Raw genomic sequence first — 15,004 nt, 5'->3', positions numbered from 1 at the left:
GATGTGCCCAATGTTTAGTGGCAGCAGGCCTAAGGAGGGAAGGGATTCACATCTACCCCTACCAGGACGACTGGTTGATCAGGGCTTGTTCTCTGGAACAGTATCACAATCATCTCAGTTGCACCTGCAACTTCCTCAATGAGCTGTTGACACCTTCACAAAAGCTTACATTTATTGGAGCTGTCCTGGATTTAGCCTCGGGACAAGCTTCGCCACCCGTTAAGGGCTCAATATCTCTTGCAGATGGTCCAGAATGTCAGAGTGCCCAACACTCCTGGCCTACAACTTCCTAACGTTGCTCGGCCTCATGGCATCCTGCATTTTTCTGGTGGCAGAAGCCCGTCTGAGAATGAGATCCCTTCAGTGGGCTCTCATATCCCAGTGGTCTCAATTCTCCGGCAGAATGACGGACCTTCTCTAGGTACCGACAAAGGTTGCTCAAGATCTCCTGTGGTGCGCCAGCCGAGAGAATATAATGAGAGGAGAACCCTTTTGGCATCCAGGGCCAGAGAGGACAGTTGTGGCAGACGCATGCATCACAGGATGGGGAGCGCACATGAAAGATCTTTCAGTAAGAAGACACTGGTCTCAGTCGGAGTCCAGACTCCATATCAACCTATTGGAGCTAGGGGCAATCAGACTAGCGCTGATTGCCTTCCTGCCCTCAATATGGGGGAAAAGTGTCCTGATAATGATGGACAACACAGTGCCATGTACTACCTCAACAAGAGAGAGGGCGTAGGGTCACTGCTCTAGTGCAGAGAGGCAATGCAGCTCTGGTTCTTGGCACTGAGCGAAGGAATCACTCTTCTGGCAGTTCATCTAGCCCAAGAAGAAAACACAACGGCAGACTCTCTGAGCAGGGAGAGCACAATCTCTCATGAATGGGGTATTGTTCAGGAAGTCCTTCTGGAGATCTTCACCATTTGGGGAACCCCTCAAGTGGATTTGTTCACATCCAGTGTGTGAGAAACCTGAATGTGTCTCCCTAGCTAGTCCCTGCAGATCTGTCCTCCAGGTGGCCAGGAAACGGCCATTGCTATTGGATCCAGTTTTTGGGGGTGGACCAGTGAGGGAGGATCACCTGGATATGGGTCCTTTGGGAGTGGGATTGGGACACTGATGGGTGAGACGTGGTATCCCCCTTCTTACGATACTTTTTCCCCATCCTACCACGTAGGACATTAAAAAAGACTGCTCCGCCCCTTTTCCGACATTAACACTTTCGTACAACACGCAAGACAACGGTCTAACACCTGAGTTGTTTACCTGACATGTCCCAATACACGGGTCAGGCAGAGTTAGGCAATTGACCGGAATTGTTATGTTATTTGGCATTTATATAGCGCTCTATGTATCATTGGTATGATCTCAAAGCTCTGGTAGGTTGAACGCCCTCAGGGACGGCAGTTCAGGTCAGTAGAGAGAGAAAGTGTCAAAGGGTGCGTGGGTGCACCAGTTATGTATGCAGGTGATGTAATTGCCAGATGGTAGCTGCATCCTAGCGTTAGGTGGAGAACATATCAGTTGAATGTGTGCAGTCTGGTGGGTGGACATCCAGACTGGGTTCTGGCTGCGTTAGGCCTGTAGAACGCTTAAGTGAGCAGCTAGGCCGGAATGTCATGGGATAGCTGCGCTTTATTAGAGTGATGAGGTGTTCATGGGGTAATGTTCGTATGTGAACAGCTAGGCCAAATTGATCAGGGGTATAGCTGCATTCTAATTGTGTGATGGTGTAGAGAGTAAGCGTAATGATATGGAATGGGAGAGTTGGCTTGCGATTGTGAGGCTACGGTTCACAATTTTAATTAGGTGTGGCATTGCTAACATTCAACATTCTGTCTGGGTCTGGCGCCAGCTAATATTCACAATTCTAACCAGGTGTGTCAACTGCTAGCATTCAAAATTTCGTCAGGGTCTGGTGCAGGCTAATGTTCACAATTGTAACTAGGTGTGGCATTGCCAACATTCACTAGTCAGCCAGGATCTGGCGTAGGCTAATGTTCAAAATTCTAACTAAGTGCTGCATTGCTAACATTCACAATTCCATCTGGGTCTGGGGCAGGCTAATGTTCACAATTCTAACTAGGTATGGCGTCGCCAACATTCACAATCCCATCTAGGTGTGACACGAGCTAATGTTCACAATGCTAACCAAATGTGGCACTCACTATCATGTACAATTCTGTCTGCGTCCGGCACAGGCTAATGTTCACAATTCTCTCTGAATGTTGGACTACTTAACATTCAAACCTGTCTGCTAAAGGTCACAATTGTAACTAAGTGTGGCATTGCTAAGATTCACAATCCTATCTAGATGTGATGCAGGCTAATGTTCACAATTCTCTCTAAATGTGACATTGCTAACATTCACAATCTTGTCTGGGTGTGGTGCAGGCTAATGTTCACAATTGTCTCTAAATGTGGCATTGCTAACATTCACAATCCTGTCTGGGTGTGGCGCAGGCTAATGGTCACAATTCTAACTAAGTCCTGCATTGCTAATATTCACAATCCCATCTAGATGTGATGCAGGCTAATGTTCTCAATTCTCTCTAAATATTGGACTACTTAACATTCACAATCCTGTCTTGTCCGGCGCAGGCCGATGTTCACAATTCTAACCAAATGTTGCACTTGTCAACATTCACAATCCCATCTAGGTGCGACACAAGCTAATGTTCACAATTCTAACCAAATGTGGCACTCGCTATCATGTATAATTCTGTCTGGGTCTGGCGCAGGCCGATGTTCACGATTCTTTCTAAATGTTGGACTAAACGGTCGCAGTCCTATTTAGATGTGATGCAGGCTAATGTTAACAATTCTAACTAGGTGTGGTATTGCTAACATTCATAATTCTGTCTGGGTACGGGGCAGGCTAATGTTCACAATTCTCTCTGAATGTTGGACTACTTAACATTCAAAACCTGTCTTGGTCTGGCAAATGCTAATGTTCACAATTCTAACTAAGTGTGGCATTGCCAACATTCACAATCCTATACAGATGTGATGCAGGCTAATGTTCACAATTCTCTCTAAATGTGGCATTGTTAACATTCACAATCCTGTCTGGGTGGGGCACAGGCTAATTTTCACAATTCTAACTAAGTGCAGCATTGCTAACTTTCACAATCTTATCTAGAAGCGATGCAGGCTAATGTTCACAATTCTCTCTGAATGTTGGACTATTTAACATTTACAATCCAGTCAGGGTCTAGCACATGCTAATGTTCACAATTCTAACTAAATGCGGCATTGCTAACATTCACAGTTCTGAGGTAAGGTAATGTTGAGTGGCAGGGTTTTTTGGAGTAGAGTCATTGCTGTACACCCCACCCATGCCACACTTACTTTTTTGGTTGCTGCTGGTTGACAGCTGGTCGCTGGCTTCCCCTGCGTACACCTGCTGACACTTTCTGGAGCCGCTTCTGTTGGAGCCACCTTTTGCCTTTGGCCCTTAGCCGCAGGGGCTGCACAGGCAGAGGGCTGCCCTAGGGAATTCACTTATGATTCCGGTGGGGAGCCAATCAGATCAAGGGCGGTGGGCGGGTTGGGCCGCGGGCGGGAGGAGGAAACCAGGGAGCGGGACCGGGCAGGGAACAGGGCTGAAAACATGGCAAATTACACACACCTGACAGCCCTTTCCCTTCCCCACAGGGATAAAAGGTGGAGCACGAAGGCACACGACGAGCAAGGCAGACCGCACAATGTGAGAGCTAACTGAGCGCGGCAGTCCAAGAGGAGGAGAAAGACGGCGCATACCAAAAGGGTGACACAGAGAAAAGCAAACTTGCCCTTTACAACCAAGGCCTGTGAGCCCCCCCACTGAAAGAAACGTAAGACCACAAACAATAGCCAGTGTGTGTTGCAGCAGATGTCAACGGTGCATGAGACCCTCCTCCATTGGTAAACAAGCCGGGGAGAGGCACTTGTCTCTATGGTACCAACCTTGACTCCAAAGAGAAAACCAAGCGGTTTATCACAGCCGGTGAATCGAGCGGAGAATCGATAAGAAACCAAACTGTGTTGAAAGAAAGCCGAAAGGTAGCAAGTTAAGGTAATTCAAAGAACTGTTAAGAATAAAGGGGAAACTAGATGCAGAAGGATTCGGCACCACGTGGGTGCTCACTCGAGAGACTCTGGTCTATCCCATGTTTGTTGAAACTGAAAGTACCAGAAGGCCTCTGGAATGCTGTACGGGAATGCTGTAAAAGAACGATTCAAGTGGTCATACAAGGGTCTTGCAAAATCCTCTGTACATTCAAAAGACTTTGACTGACAGGTGATTACGAAAGGCATGATTGATGAAGTTGGCGCGAGTGAACCCGGCAGAGGCATGCTGACAAAGAGGGGCAAAGTCTAAAGTACCAGGAAACAATGTGTTGACAAAGGTTGACCTGGCAGAGGGATGTCCACAGGAACTGTTTCAAAAGATGTTGAGATTTGTGAAGGAACGCCATCGTGAACCCGGCGCAGGAAGGCTGAGACCCGAGGGTGGGAAATCCACATGATCATCGAGAAAAGGAACTTTTTAATCTTTTGGGTTGAATACGATTTTGAAGGGTCTGCGCCCGTAAGAGGGGGAGTGAGGGGGGAACCCATCACCCAAGGTATACGTGGAACAGAACATTGTGTCTGTTTGTTGAAAACATCAGGCCTTCGAAGGCAAGAGACTTTTGAGAGCAAAGAGACTTGGCCCTTGAAAACCTGATAGCTGAAACAGAACTGCCCACTCGTGCTGGGAAGGCTTGAGTGTGTGCTGCGCTCAGGAGACCCACCGTACCCTGTCCTTAAAACGCACTAAAGGGAGACCCCTGGCGATAACATCCTGACATATTATTTGTGAACACTTCTTTCTTTTGAAAACCCTATCCCACACTCTTTCTATATTTAGTTGTAAAGATTTCGCAATCCTTTTTTTTTTTTAGTATAGGCCCTTTATTTTGACAAGATGACACAAGGACTGCCTTATTTTCATTTGATGGTCGAAGCTTGCTCCCATCTTAGATTTAGGTTTAGATTAGGTGTTTTCCCAACCTCCATACCGTTTAATAAACACCCTTGAACTGTGATCACTTTTGTCTGTCTATTCTTGATATCATGCCTTCCTTACATATGGTGTCGGGATAGGGATGTGACTCAATTGAAATTAACCCTTCCATCGCCACTGAGGAATCAATAGGGTTTAATATCTGTAGCAGTAGGGAAGCTATTATCCCACCTGGGAAAAGAGGAAAGATTCCTAGGGACTTGGTTTTGATACCACCTCCGGGGTGCTACATACAATTAACCCTAAAATCTCGCTTAGCTTGGAAGTTCGGGCTAGATGTCCTAGCTGGCATTATCGATCCCGACTTCTGGGGAGATGTGAAGTTTCTTTTACAGAATCATAGTGAAGTCCCTTTTGAGGTACGTCCGAGAGATCAAATTGCCTAGGGCATTTTGGAAAGAGCTCTATTTCTTCAGTTTAAAGAAAGCTAACCAGATAAAACAGAAAGAGGTAACTTAGGCTTTGGGAAAGTTGATCAATCTCTTAACATCGAAGAAAGGAAATTAGAAGAACCCACCACCTATACCGACCTAGCCTTTGCCCAGCGAAATGACACGGCTCTCACTGAAGCTTTTTTACAATCAATTCAGGAAGAAGAATGCATAGAGGGGGGAGGTCCCTTTTTCTTCCTAAAGCAAGGATTACTTTACAGAAGAGAAACCTCTACAAAAGGTTTGGTAAAAACATAGTTGGTGATACCCAAGAGCCACTGAAAGTTTGTGCTAGAGATTAAGCATTCCCACCTTACCCGGGGGAAATCTAGGACACATTAAAACTCTGGCACACATTCATGGGAAGTTTTACTGGCCAGGTATCTACGCCAATATAAAAACTTTCATCAAGACGTGCAAAATCTGCCAAAAGACCAGCACACACATCCCATTGCCTGCCCCTCTGAACGCGTTGCTGATCATAGAAAACCCCTTTTCAAGAATTGGTATGGATATAATAGGACCACTAGAGACATCAAAATTCAACAATAAGTAGGTCCTGGTAATCGTGGATTATGCAACCCGATATCCTGAGGCATTCCCAATGCGAAAAATAAACACCACCCAACATATCCTTAAACATCATCTACCGTATTTCATTATGGTTGGCTTTCCCAAGGAAATACTAACCAACCAGGGTTTGAATTTTATGAGTAAGCTTATGGCCGAAGTCAAAGAGCTACTCCACATTACCACCTTGCAAACCTCTTTGTACCATCCCCAGACCGATGGTTTGGTGGAAAGATTCAATAAACCCTGAAACTAATTTTACGGAAATTGGTTGACAAGGACGGGAAAGACTGGGACCGAATGATCCCATGGGCACTATTTGCAGTGAGGAAAATCCCACTGGCTTCCACCAGTTTTTCTCCCTTTGAATTACTCTATGGAAGAGAGCCTAGAGGTGCCCTGGACATGCTCTGGGAAACCTGGGAAGAACCAGAGGAGGCCCCCATTCCAATCTCACAAACCTCCAACAGAATGCGAGAACACATGAAGTTGGTTCGGGACTTAGTTTGCACTCGTATGGAAAGGCCCAGAGCCAGCAGAAGGCCAATTATGAGTTAAGATCATTTTTTATGGGACAGAAAGTACTGGTCTTCCTACCCATATCAGAAAACAAACTTGTCTCCAAGAGGCACAGACCCTATGAGATAATAGAATGGACGGGAACCTGCCCGTACAAAATAGCCCAACCAGACAGAAAACAGAAAGTTCACTTATATCACATAAACCTCCTGAAGGAGTGGAAAGAGAAAAGGTCAGCCACCCATGCCAAAGTACTAGCCTGCCTGGTTCCCGAAGACATAGATAACTTTGACTTAATTCCTTCTGACTTATCTATCCAACAGAGAGAAGATCTAAAAGATGTAGTGGTTTCATTTCCCAATGTATTCTCAGAAAAACCAGGAAGAGTGAAATGTATATACCATTATATTCGAACACCTAAAGGTAAAGTGGTTCACTTAAAACTATATTGTCTACCAGAAGCCTGTAAACAGATAGTGATTGAGGAAGTCAGCAAAATGTTAAAAGCTAATATTATTGTGCCCTCCTCGAGTCCATGGTCCTCTCCTATCGTGTTGGTCACTAAGCCTAACCGTTCCTGGAGATTCTGTATAGACTTCCGTCAAGTTAACGCCATATCAGACTTCGATGCATATCCCATGCCGCGCATTGATGATCTAATTGATAAACTCAGGAAAGCCACCTTTCTATCTACCATAGATTTGACAAAAGGCTACTGGCAAGTACCCATATATGGACCAGACAAGAAAAAAACAGCATTCTCAACGCCCCTGGGATTATTCCAGTTTAATGTCCTTACCTTCGGCCTACACGTGCGCCAGCTATGTTCCAACATCTTTTGGATAACATCTTACGACCCTATTCTGATTTCTGTGGAGCTAATATTGACAATATCGTCATTTATAGTAATGAACTGGGGCATCCGAACCAGCCCTTTAAGACGAGGTAGCAATACTTAGAGACAGATGGAGATGCAGAATATTACTCAAACATCAATAATCAAAACTGACTCAGGAAGTTGTCAAAGTGCGACTGTTTTAATATCAGTTATCTAAAACAGGGAGTTACAACGAACATCAACGCATTTGCACGGTCTTCACACTCAATTCAACATATAAAAAAAGCAGATTATATACTAAAAACTCATCACTATTGACGTCAATCTACGTTGCAAACTACAAAAACTTATTTGAAATGGTGATAGGCTTACAAGGAACATTTATGTATACGTTCCATACTGGTCAGGGAAAGTGATTGGGTCTCTAACATCAATTGGGGCAATTAAGCCCTCCTCTAGTGCAGGTCACTACAAACGTCATCAAATACACAATGTCCCATTTTTTACACAAACTATAGGGCTCTCTATTACGTGTCCCTCTATAATTGGTTGGCACACTTGTACCCCTCTGTAATATTCCATATGCTTAAGCAGCACGCATTCTTAATCTAGTATGCCATTTGGGCCTGTGCGGTCGTGTTATGTGATTTTATTACGTTTATGTCAGATTCTGCATTATACACCTTAATACTAGCGTTTCGAGCGGTAACATATTAAGATTACCAATTTCTCTTTTATGCATTTCCAGATTCCGAATGGAATGGCACATGCAACTGTTGCTTTGGACTCTGTGTTACCCTCAGTTCCCTTTTACCTCACACGGAACTGGGCTAACGTCCTCATGCTTCCATTTACAAATATGGCGATGTGAGATCGCATATCATTTGTATCCCGTGAAAATAGTATTATTCTTTCAGCTTTAGTACAACATGTGAACTAAGCACCTGATTATTTGCTTCATTTCTTGCAATGACAATTTGAACAATATACATGGTACCACCCATACGCACATCGATTTTTATATTCGGGTTACGTCAGCCGCACGTCCTACGACACGCGCCCCCTTTAGCTGAGTCTAATACCCGGCCAAGACATTTCTACGCATGCGCGTGACATCATACACAACGTATGACGTCTCACGCTTTGTTTACAATATATAATGGGTCCAAAATGGCATATCATCACCCCAACAGCTAGGAATACAGCTAGGAATACGGGATCTAGCCCCTCCACGTCTTGATTATAGGTAAGCAGCCTTACTCTCACTATCCTCTCTATAACTAATTCTAGTTCCCGTTTTCCATAGATATATTTCCATCCTATCTCTGCCTTAGGTATCAGAACCTGCCCCTTTGGAGCCATTCAGTAATGTTTTCGTATATGAATGGAATCATCTAAGACTGCATATTCATGCCTTAACTCTCTTAAAACTGGTAAAACTCTCTTGATTAAAACTATTAGGAACCCCTCCAACAGCAATCTTTGCCATTTCACACAGGGAACCATGTTAGTCCAACTTGTGGAGCGTATTGGTATTTAATGATGTTAAAGGACGACTTTCCAGTTGTTGGCCAATTTTTCCTTCACAAGGATGCACCCTCGTTACTAGTTGTCTCCTCCAAGCACTTTTGGACTTAAAGGTCATATACTAGCAACGCCAGACTAAGGACCTGCATATTCAGGGGATCTATTCCTATTCTAGACTTCTACAATTCCATTTCCAAGTATGTTCTTTGTGACTTACCAAATGGCTTTGCGCCTTTGTCTCTCTTTCCCTTTTCTATTTCTGACCATTACGGTGAGTCACCAACTTTATATTGGTAACAATACTTTCTCTGGGCCACCTGCATGCTGAACTACTCCTTGGCATCTTGGGACCGTCTCACATCGAACATCCACATTGATAAACCTTTCTGCAATCTGGCTGATTAATTATTTTTGTTTTCACTTAAAAGGTAGCCGACTGGTCTATCTTAGGTAACCACCAGGGTTATTGAGATCGAAACTGGCAATTCTTTCTTTCTTTCTTTCTTTCTTTCTTTCTTTCTTTCTTTCTTTCTTTCTTTCTTTCTTTCTTTCTTTCTTTCTTCTCGTTTTTTAAGACAATAGAACTATATATCCATGGGTTGTTATTATTTTGCTCTCCCATTTTGTCAATCTACATAGATTTTCATTTGGGTGACCACTAACTGCTTTGAATATCATACCCACACAAATGGTAGCCAATTTGGGGATGTAGTGGTTAACAAAGAATTTAATGTAATGTCATTTCCTTATCTCATCCTTCTGTTTCTGCCCACCCTGCCTGAATTTGACACATGACTGAGTGTGTACACCTTAATTTGATGCATCCTGCATATTTGTCATTCTGCATATATTCTGTTTCCTTTGCCAACCATGCTTTTACTGTATATGATTTTTCATATTGTTTATGTCAATTAATATATGAAATTCTGTTACAACTTTCGATTTTGCCACTTTTCATGATCATTACAGCCTTGAGGACGACCTTATTGTTGAAACGCGTGTCGACTTAAAGGACATATACTAGCAACGCCAGGAGTACTATTTCTGACCATTACGCCTTGAGGACGACCTTATGGTCGAAACACATGTTGGCTGTAACAGAAATTAAATGCTAACCAATTACTTGAATGAATATTGGACTCTTTATAGACTCAAGATTTGTTTATTTTCTAATATTGAAGAATTGATTCAAGTGTCTCCTGCGCTGTCTCACAACATGCACATTTTTGTTTTTCAACATACTTATAAGGAGGCCTAGGGCAACCTTGTATGTTGTTTCAGCTGCAGCTGACTATCGATCTATTACTGAAGACTAGGCGCACCCCAGTCTGTTACTCCCCACAGTGCTTGTTTTTTGTCTCTTTGCTTAGGATATGTTTCTTGATCTCTATGCATGAGCCTGATAGGAAACTAGGGGCCTTATCTAAGAATTGTTACCGTATCTCTGCACATTTATGTCTCTTATCCTCTAGTGTTTTGAAGCAGCATTTCTGCTATTTGTAGCTCTATAAAATCACCAAATAAAATAAAAAGAAAAGAAATGTGAGGAAAGGAGGGGACAGGCGTATGTGAGAAACCTGAAGGTGTCTCCCTGGCTAAACTCTGGAGATCTCATCCCGGTGGCCAGGACACAGCCATCACTATTGGATCCAGTTCCTGGGAGTGGACCAGTGAGGGAGGATCACCTGGATGGGGGGTCCCCAGGGAGTGGTAGTGGGACACTGATGGGTGAGATGCGGTATCCCGCTTCTTTCAACACCTTTTCCCCATCCTACCGCGTAGGACATTCAAAAACACTGCCCTCCACGCCTATGAGACACAAGCACTTTTGCACAACAAGCAAGAGAATGGACTAACACCATAGCCGTTTACCTGACATGTCCCAATACAAGGGTCAGGCAAAGTTAGGCAATTGACCAGAATCACACACACCTGATGGCCCTTTCCCTTCCCCACAGGGATAAAAAGTGGAGCATGAGAGCACAGTACGAGCAAGGCAAACCACACAACGAGACCGCTAATCTACCACGGCAGTTTAAGAGGAGGAGAAAGGCAGCAAACATCGAGATGCTGAAGAGGAGAGACCAAGATCTTGCCCTTTTTGACAAAATCCCCTGAAACCTCCACAGAAGGAATCGTAAAACCATCGACAATAGCTCAAGTGTGTTGCAACAGATGTCAACGGTACTCGCAGCGTATCGACACTGATAAGCCAGATTGAGGGAGACTCCTGCTACTGTGGTACCGGCCTTGACTCCAGTTACAAGGAAAGCCAAGCGGTTCATCACGGCCGGTTAGTCGAAGGGAGAGCCGATAAGAACCCGGCTGTGGTGAATGAAAGTCGCAGAGTGGCAAAGTGAGAAAAGTTCAAAGAACTTTAAAATTGTAAAGGGGAGACCAGCTGCAGAAGGGGACCGGCACCACGTGGGTGCTGCTCCAAGAAACGATGGTCAATCCCTGGCTGATTGAAACTACAGATACCAGAAGGCTGTAGGAGAGCCGCCAAGATAGGTCAAAGTGGTCATACAGGAGGTCAAGCAAGCTTACCTGTACCGTTGTTATCGGACCGCAAAACTTATAATGAGGCCCAGTGTGTTGACAAAGGTGAACTCGGCAGAGGGATGTCCACTGGAACTGTTTAAACAGACATTAAGATCTGTGAATGAAGGAAAAGCCATAGTGAACCCGGAGGAGGGAGGCTCAAAGAAAAGAGGGGTCAGCGCCCGGACGAGGGGGACCCATGGGTGAGAAATCCTCACCCTAAGTAAAACCAGGAAACAAACCTTCATTTTGTAGAAGGAACTTTTAGTTAGTTGTTTTGAGTACATCAGATCCTCACAAGCGGGAGAGACAATCTCTGAATATACTGATATTGATAAAGAACTATTTTGAGGGGTCAGCGCCTGGAAGAGGGGGACTTTTTCTGATCTGCGTCCAACAGAAGGGGATCCAAGGGTGGAAAGCCATCGGCCTTAATTGGTAAAGGAAAATCTTAGTGAACCCAGCAGAAGGACGCTAAGATTCGAGAGGGGTCAGCGCCCAGAAGACAGGCATCCAGGTAGGAAGAATCCTCATTCTAAAACCCATAAGAAACCAAACTATCATTTGTTAAAGGAACTTTTATTTTGTTATCGTGGATACGTTAGGTCCTCAAAGGCAAGAGACTTGCAAGTGAAACAAGACTTAGCTTATGATGGTCCTGATAACTGAAAGCGGAACTGTCGTCTGGTGCTGGGGAAGCTCGAGAGTGTACAGACTACCGCATGCTGACATATTATTTGTGAACATTTCTTTCTTTTCTTGAAAACGATCCCACACCCTTGTTGTATTAGCTGCAAGGATTGGCAATAGGTTTTTCTTAGTATCGTCCGTGTTTATTTGACACAGCGCCACTAGCACTGCCTTATTTTTCATTTGACGGTTCGCGCTTGCTCCCATCTTAGATTTAGGTTTAGATTAGGCATTTTTCCAACTTGCATACAGTTTAACAAACACCCTTGAATTGTGATCACTTGGGTCTGTCTTTACTGTTGCCACCATGAGTTCCTTACACATGTCAAATTGCATCCTGCTTCTAAGATCTGGATGTACAGAGGTCCCAGGCCTTGTGGATGATGCAAAGGGTCTTGAATTTGATCCTTGCGTTCACCGGGAGCCAGTGGAGAGACTTTAGGGTAGGAGAGATGCTGTCCCTGGGCTTGAGGCCAAGGATAAGTCTTGCAGCCCTATTCTGGATTAGTTGGAGGTAGCGAAGGGAGGAAAGAAGCAGATTGAGGAAGAGGATGTTGCAATAGTGAAGTCTAGAGAGAACCAGGGCTCTGAGGACATTGAGCTTCTGGGGGAAGGTGAGGAAATGTAGAATGCCCCTGAGAAGGTGGAGCTAAATATTTGACTTCTTGCCAAGGTCCGTGATGGTTGGAGAGAAAGAGTGACAAGAGTCAAAGAGTATCCAGTAATAAAGTCCTGTGATAAAAATTCGTCAATCAAAATGTCGCACTGAAAAAAGCGTCATTTGGTCGCTGACTAGCCCTTTCATTATATTTACATATAAAAGTATTAAGTTACCTATAAAAAGGTAGAGACTATACATTGTGGGAATACCAAAATTACGGTACAAACACTTGCTTCGAAGGTAAGGGAATGCACAGTCTACAAACATTGGGAATTCCAATATTAATGCACAAACGCTCAGTCCGAGCAAACTATGTCCCTAATATAGAAACCATCACACTACAAACTTGAACCTAACTCACTTTCACTACTACTTCACAACACTCGCTTTAAACCAGGCCACTTGTTAGTTTGTTGATTCTTTCGTAATAAACAATAACATGTGGTATACATATATTGACTACCCCTCTAAATATCCCTCCCTGCATATAGAGCGAGTACCCCATGCACATTGACCCCCTGTCTCCTGTTTGTTTTTATTGACCCCACTTCATGTTCCATTCTAACACCACCCACCCCTCAATCTCAATTGGTCAATTTTCATATTATTATCTTAATTAAAGTATCCACTGGTGAGACTGCTCCGATCTTTAGGTTTTCTTATACACATGATTCTGGGCGAAACACCATGTCTCTGCATTCCACCAGGCGCTGCACAGGTGAGTGAGGCCCTGCCCAAGACCCTCCTGGGCCCCTAATTTTGTTAAGAAAAAAGGCCCGGTGTGCCTCCTGGTTACCGGCGCCCACATGTTTCCTTACTTCCCGCTCCCCTTTCCCTTCCAATTCCTCCCTCCCTCCTCCCGCCTCCCAGAGCGCCTCCGGCCCTTGATTGGCCTAGAGGCCGTGTGCAGAGCACCCTAGAGACATCACTCGCCGTGCAGACGCCATTCCACCAGGCGCTGCACAGGTGAGTGAGGCCCTGCCCAAGACCCTCCTGGGCCCCTAATTTTGTTATAGATGTTGCCATGTGATGAATATGCTAGTGCCACACATGTATGGAACTGAACCCTGGCTTGCGTCGCATCTAGATAGAAGTGTGATTGCTAGCATTTGCCACACTCGGGATTCTTGCCTTTAGCCTGCGCCGCATCTAGATAGAAACGTGACTGTTAGCATGTGCCACACTCGTATGGAATTCTGAACTTTGGCTTCTGTCGCTTCTGGATGGAAGTGTGAGTGTCGGCATGTGCCGCACCTAGATGGAATCCCATAATTGCAATATTAGAATATGCCACACTTAGATGGAATTTCTCAAGTTTAGTCTGCGCCAGATCTAGACAGAAATGTGATTATTAGCATATATGATTCTCAGCATGCACCACACTTAGAATTCTTAACTTAGCTTGCGTCGCATCTAGACAGAAATGTGATTGTTAGCATATGCCACACTTAGATGGAATTTCTCAAGTGTAGTCTGCGCTAGATCTAGACAGAAGTGTGATTGTTGGCATGTGCCACACTTAGATGGAATTTCTCAAGTTTAGCCTGCTTCGCATCTAGACTGAAATATGATTGTTAGCATATGCCACAATTAGATGGAATTTCTCAAGCCTATTCTGCGCCAGATCTAGACAGAAATTTGATTATTAGCATATATGATTCTCAGCATGCACCACACTTAGAATTCTTAACCTAGCTTGCGTCGCATCTAGACAGAAATGTGATTGTTAGCATATGCCACACTTAGATGGAATTTCTCAAGTGTAGTCTGCGCCAGATCTAGACAGAAGTGTGATTGTTGGCATGTGCCACACTTAGATGGAATTTCTCAAGTTTGGCCTGCGTCACATCTAGACAAATATGATTGTTAGCATATGCCACCCTTAGATGGAATTCTCGAGTTTAATATGAGTCGCATCCAGACAGAAATGTGATTGTTAGCATATGCCACACTCATATGGAATTTCAGAAATGTGACTGTTAGCATATATGATTCTCAGCATGCACCACACTTAGAATTCTGAACCTAGCTTGCGTCGCATCTAGATAGAAATGTGACTGTTAGCATGTGCCACACTTAGAATTATGAACCTGGCTCGCGTCAAATCTAGATAGAAATGTGACTGTCAGAATGTGCCGCACCTAGATGGAATCCCACAATTGCAAGGACAGCAA

General features: G+C 44.3%; 1 protein-coding gene across 1 annotated transcript in view; it reads left to right on the top strand.

Annotated features, from left to right (window-relative positions):
* The window catches only part of DNAH5 (dynein axonemal heavy chain 5), a 4,235,244-nt gene that overhangs the window by 418,799 nt on the left and 3,801,441 nt on the right, over positions 1-15,004 (top strand). The gene's annotated exons all lie outside the window — the stretch shown is intronic.

The sequence above is a fragment of the Ambystoma mexicanum genome, chromosome 5p (assembly GCF_040938575.1).
Source record: "Ambystoma mexicanum isolate Mex_15411 chromosome 5p, UKY_AmexF1_1, whole genome shotgun sequence".
NCBI classification, from domain to species: domain Eukaryota; kingdom Metazoa; phylum Chordata; class Amphibia; order Caudata; family Ambystomatidae; genus Ambystoma; species Ambystoma mexicanum.
This window is presented reverse-complemented; position numbering and strand designations above follow the sequence as displayed.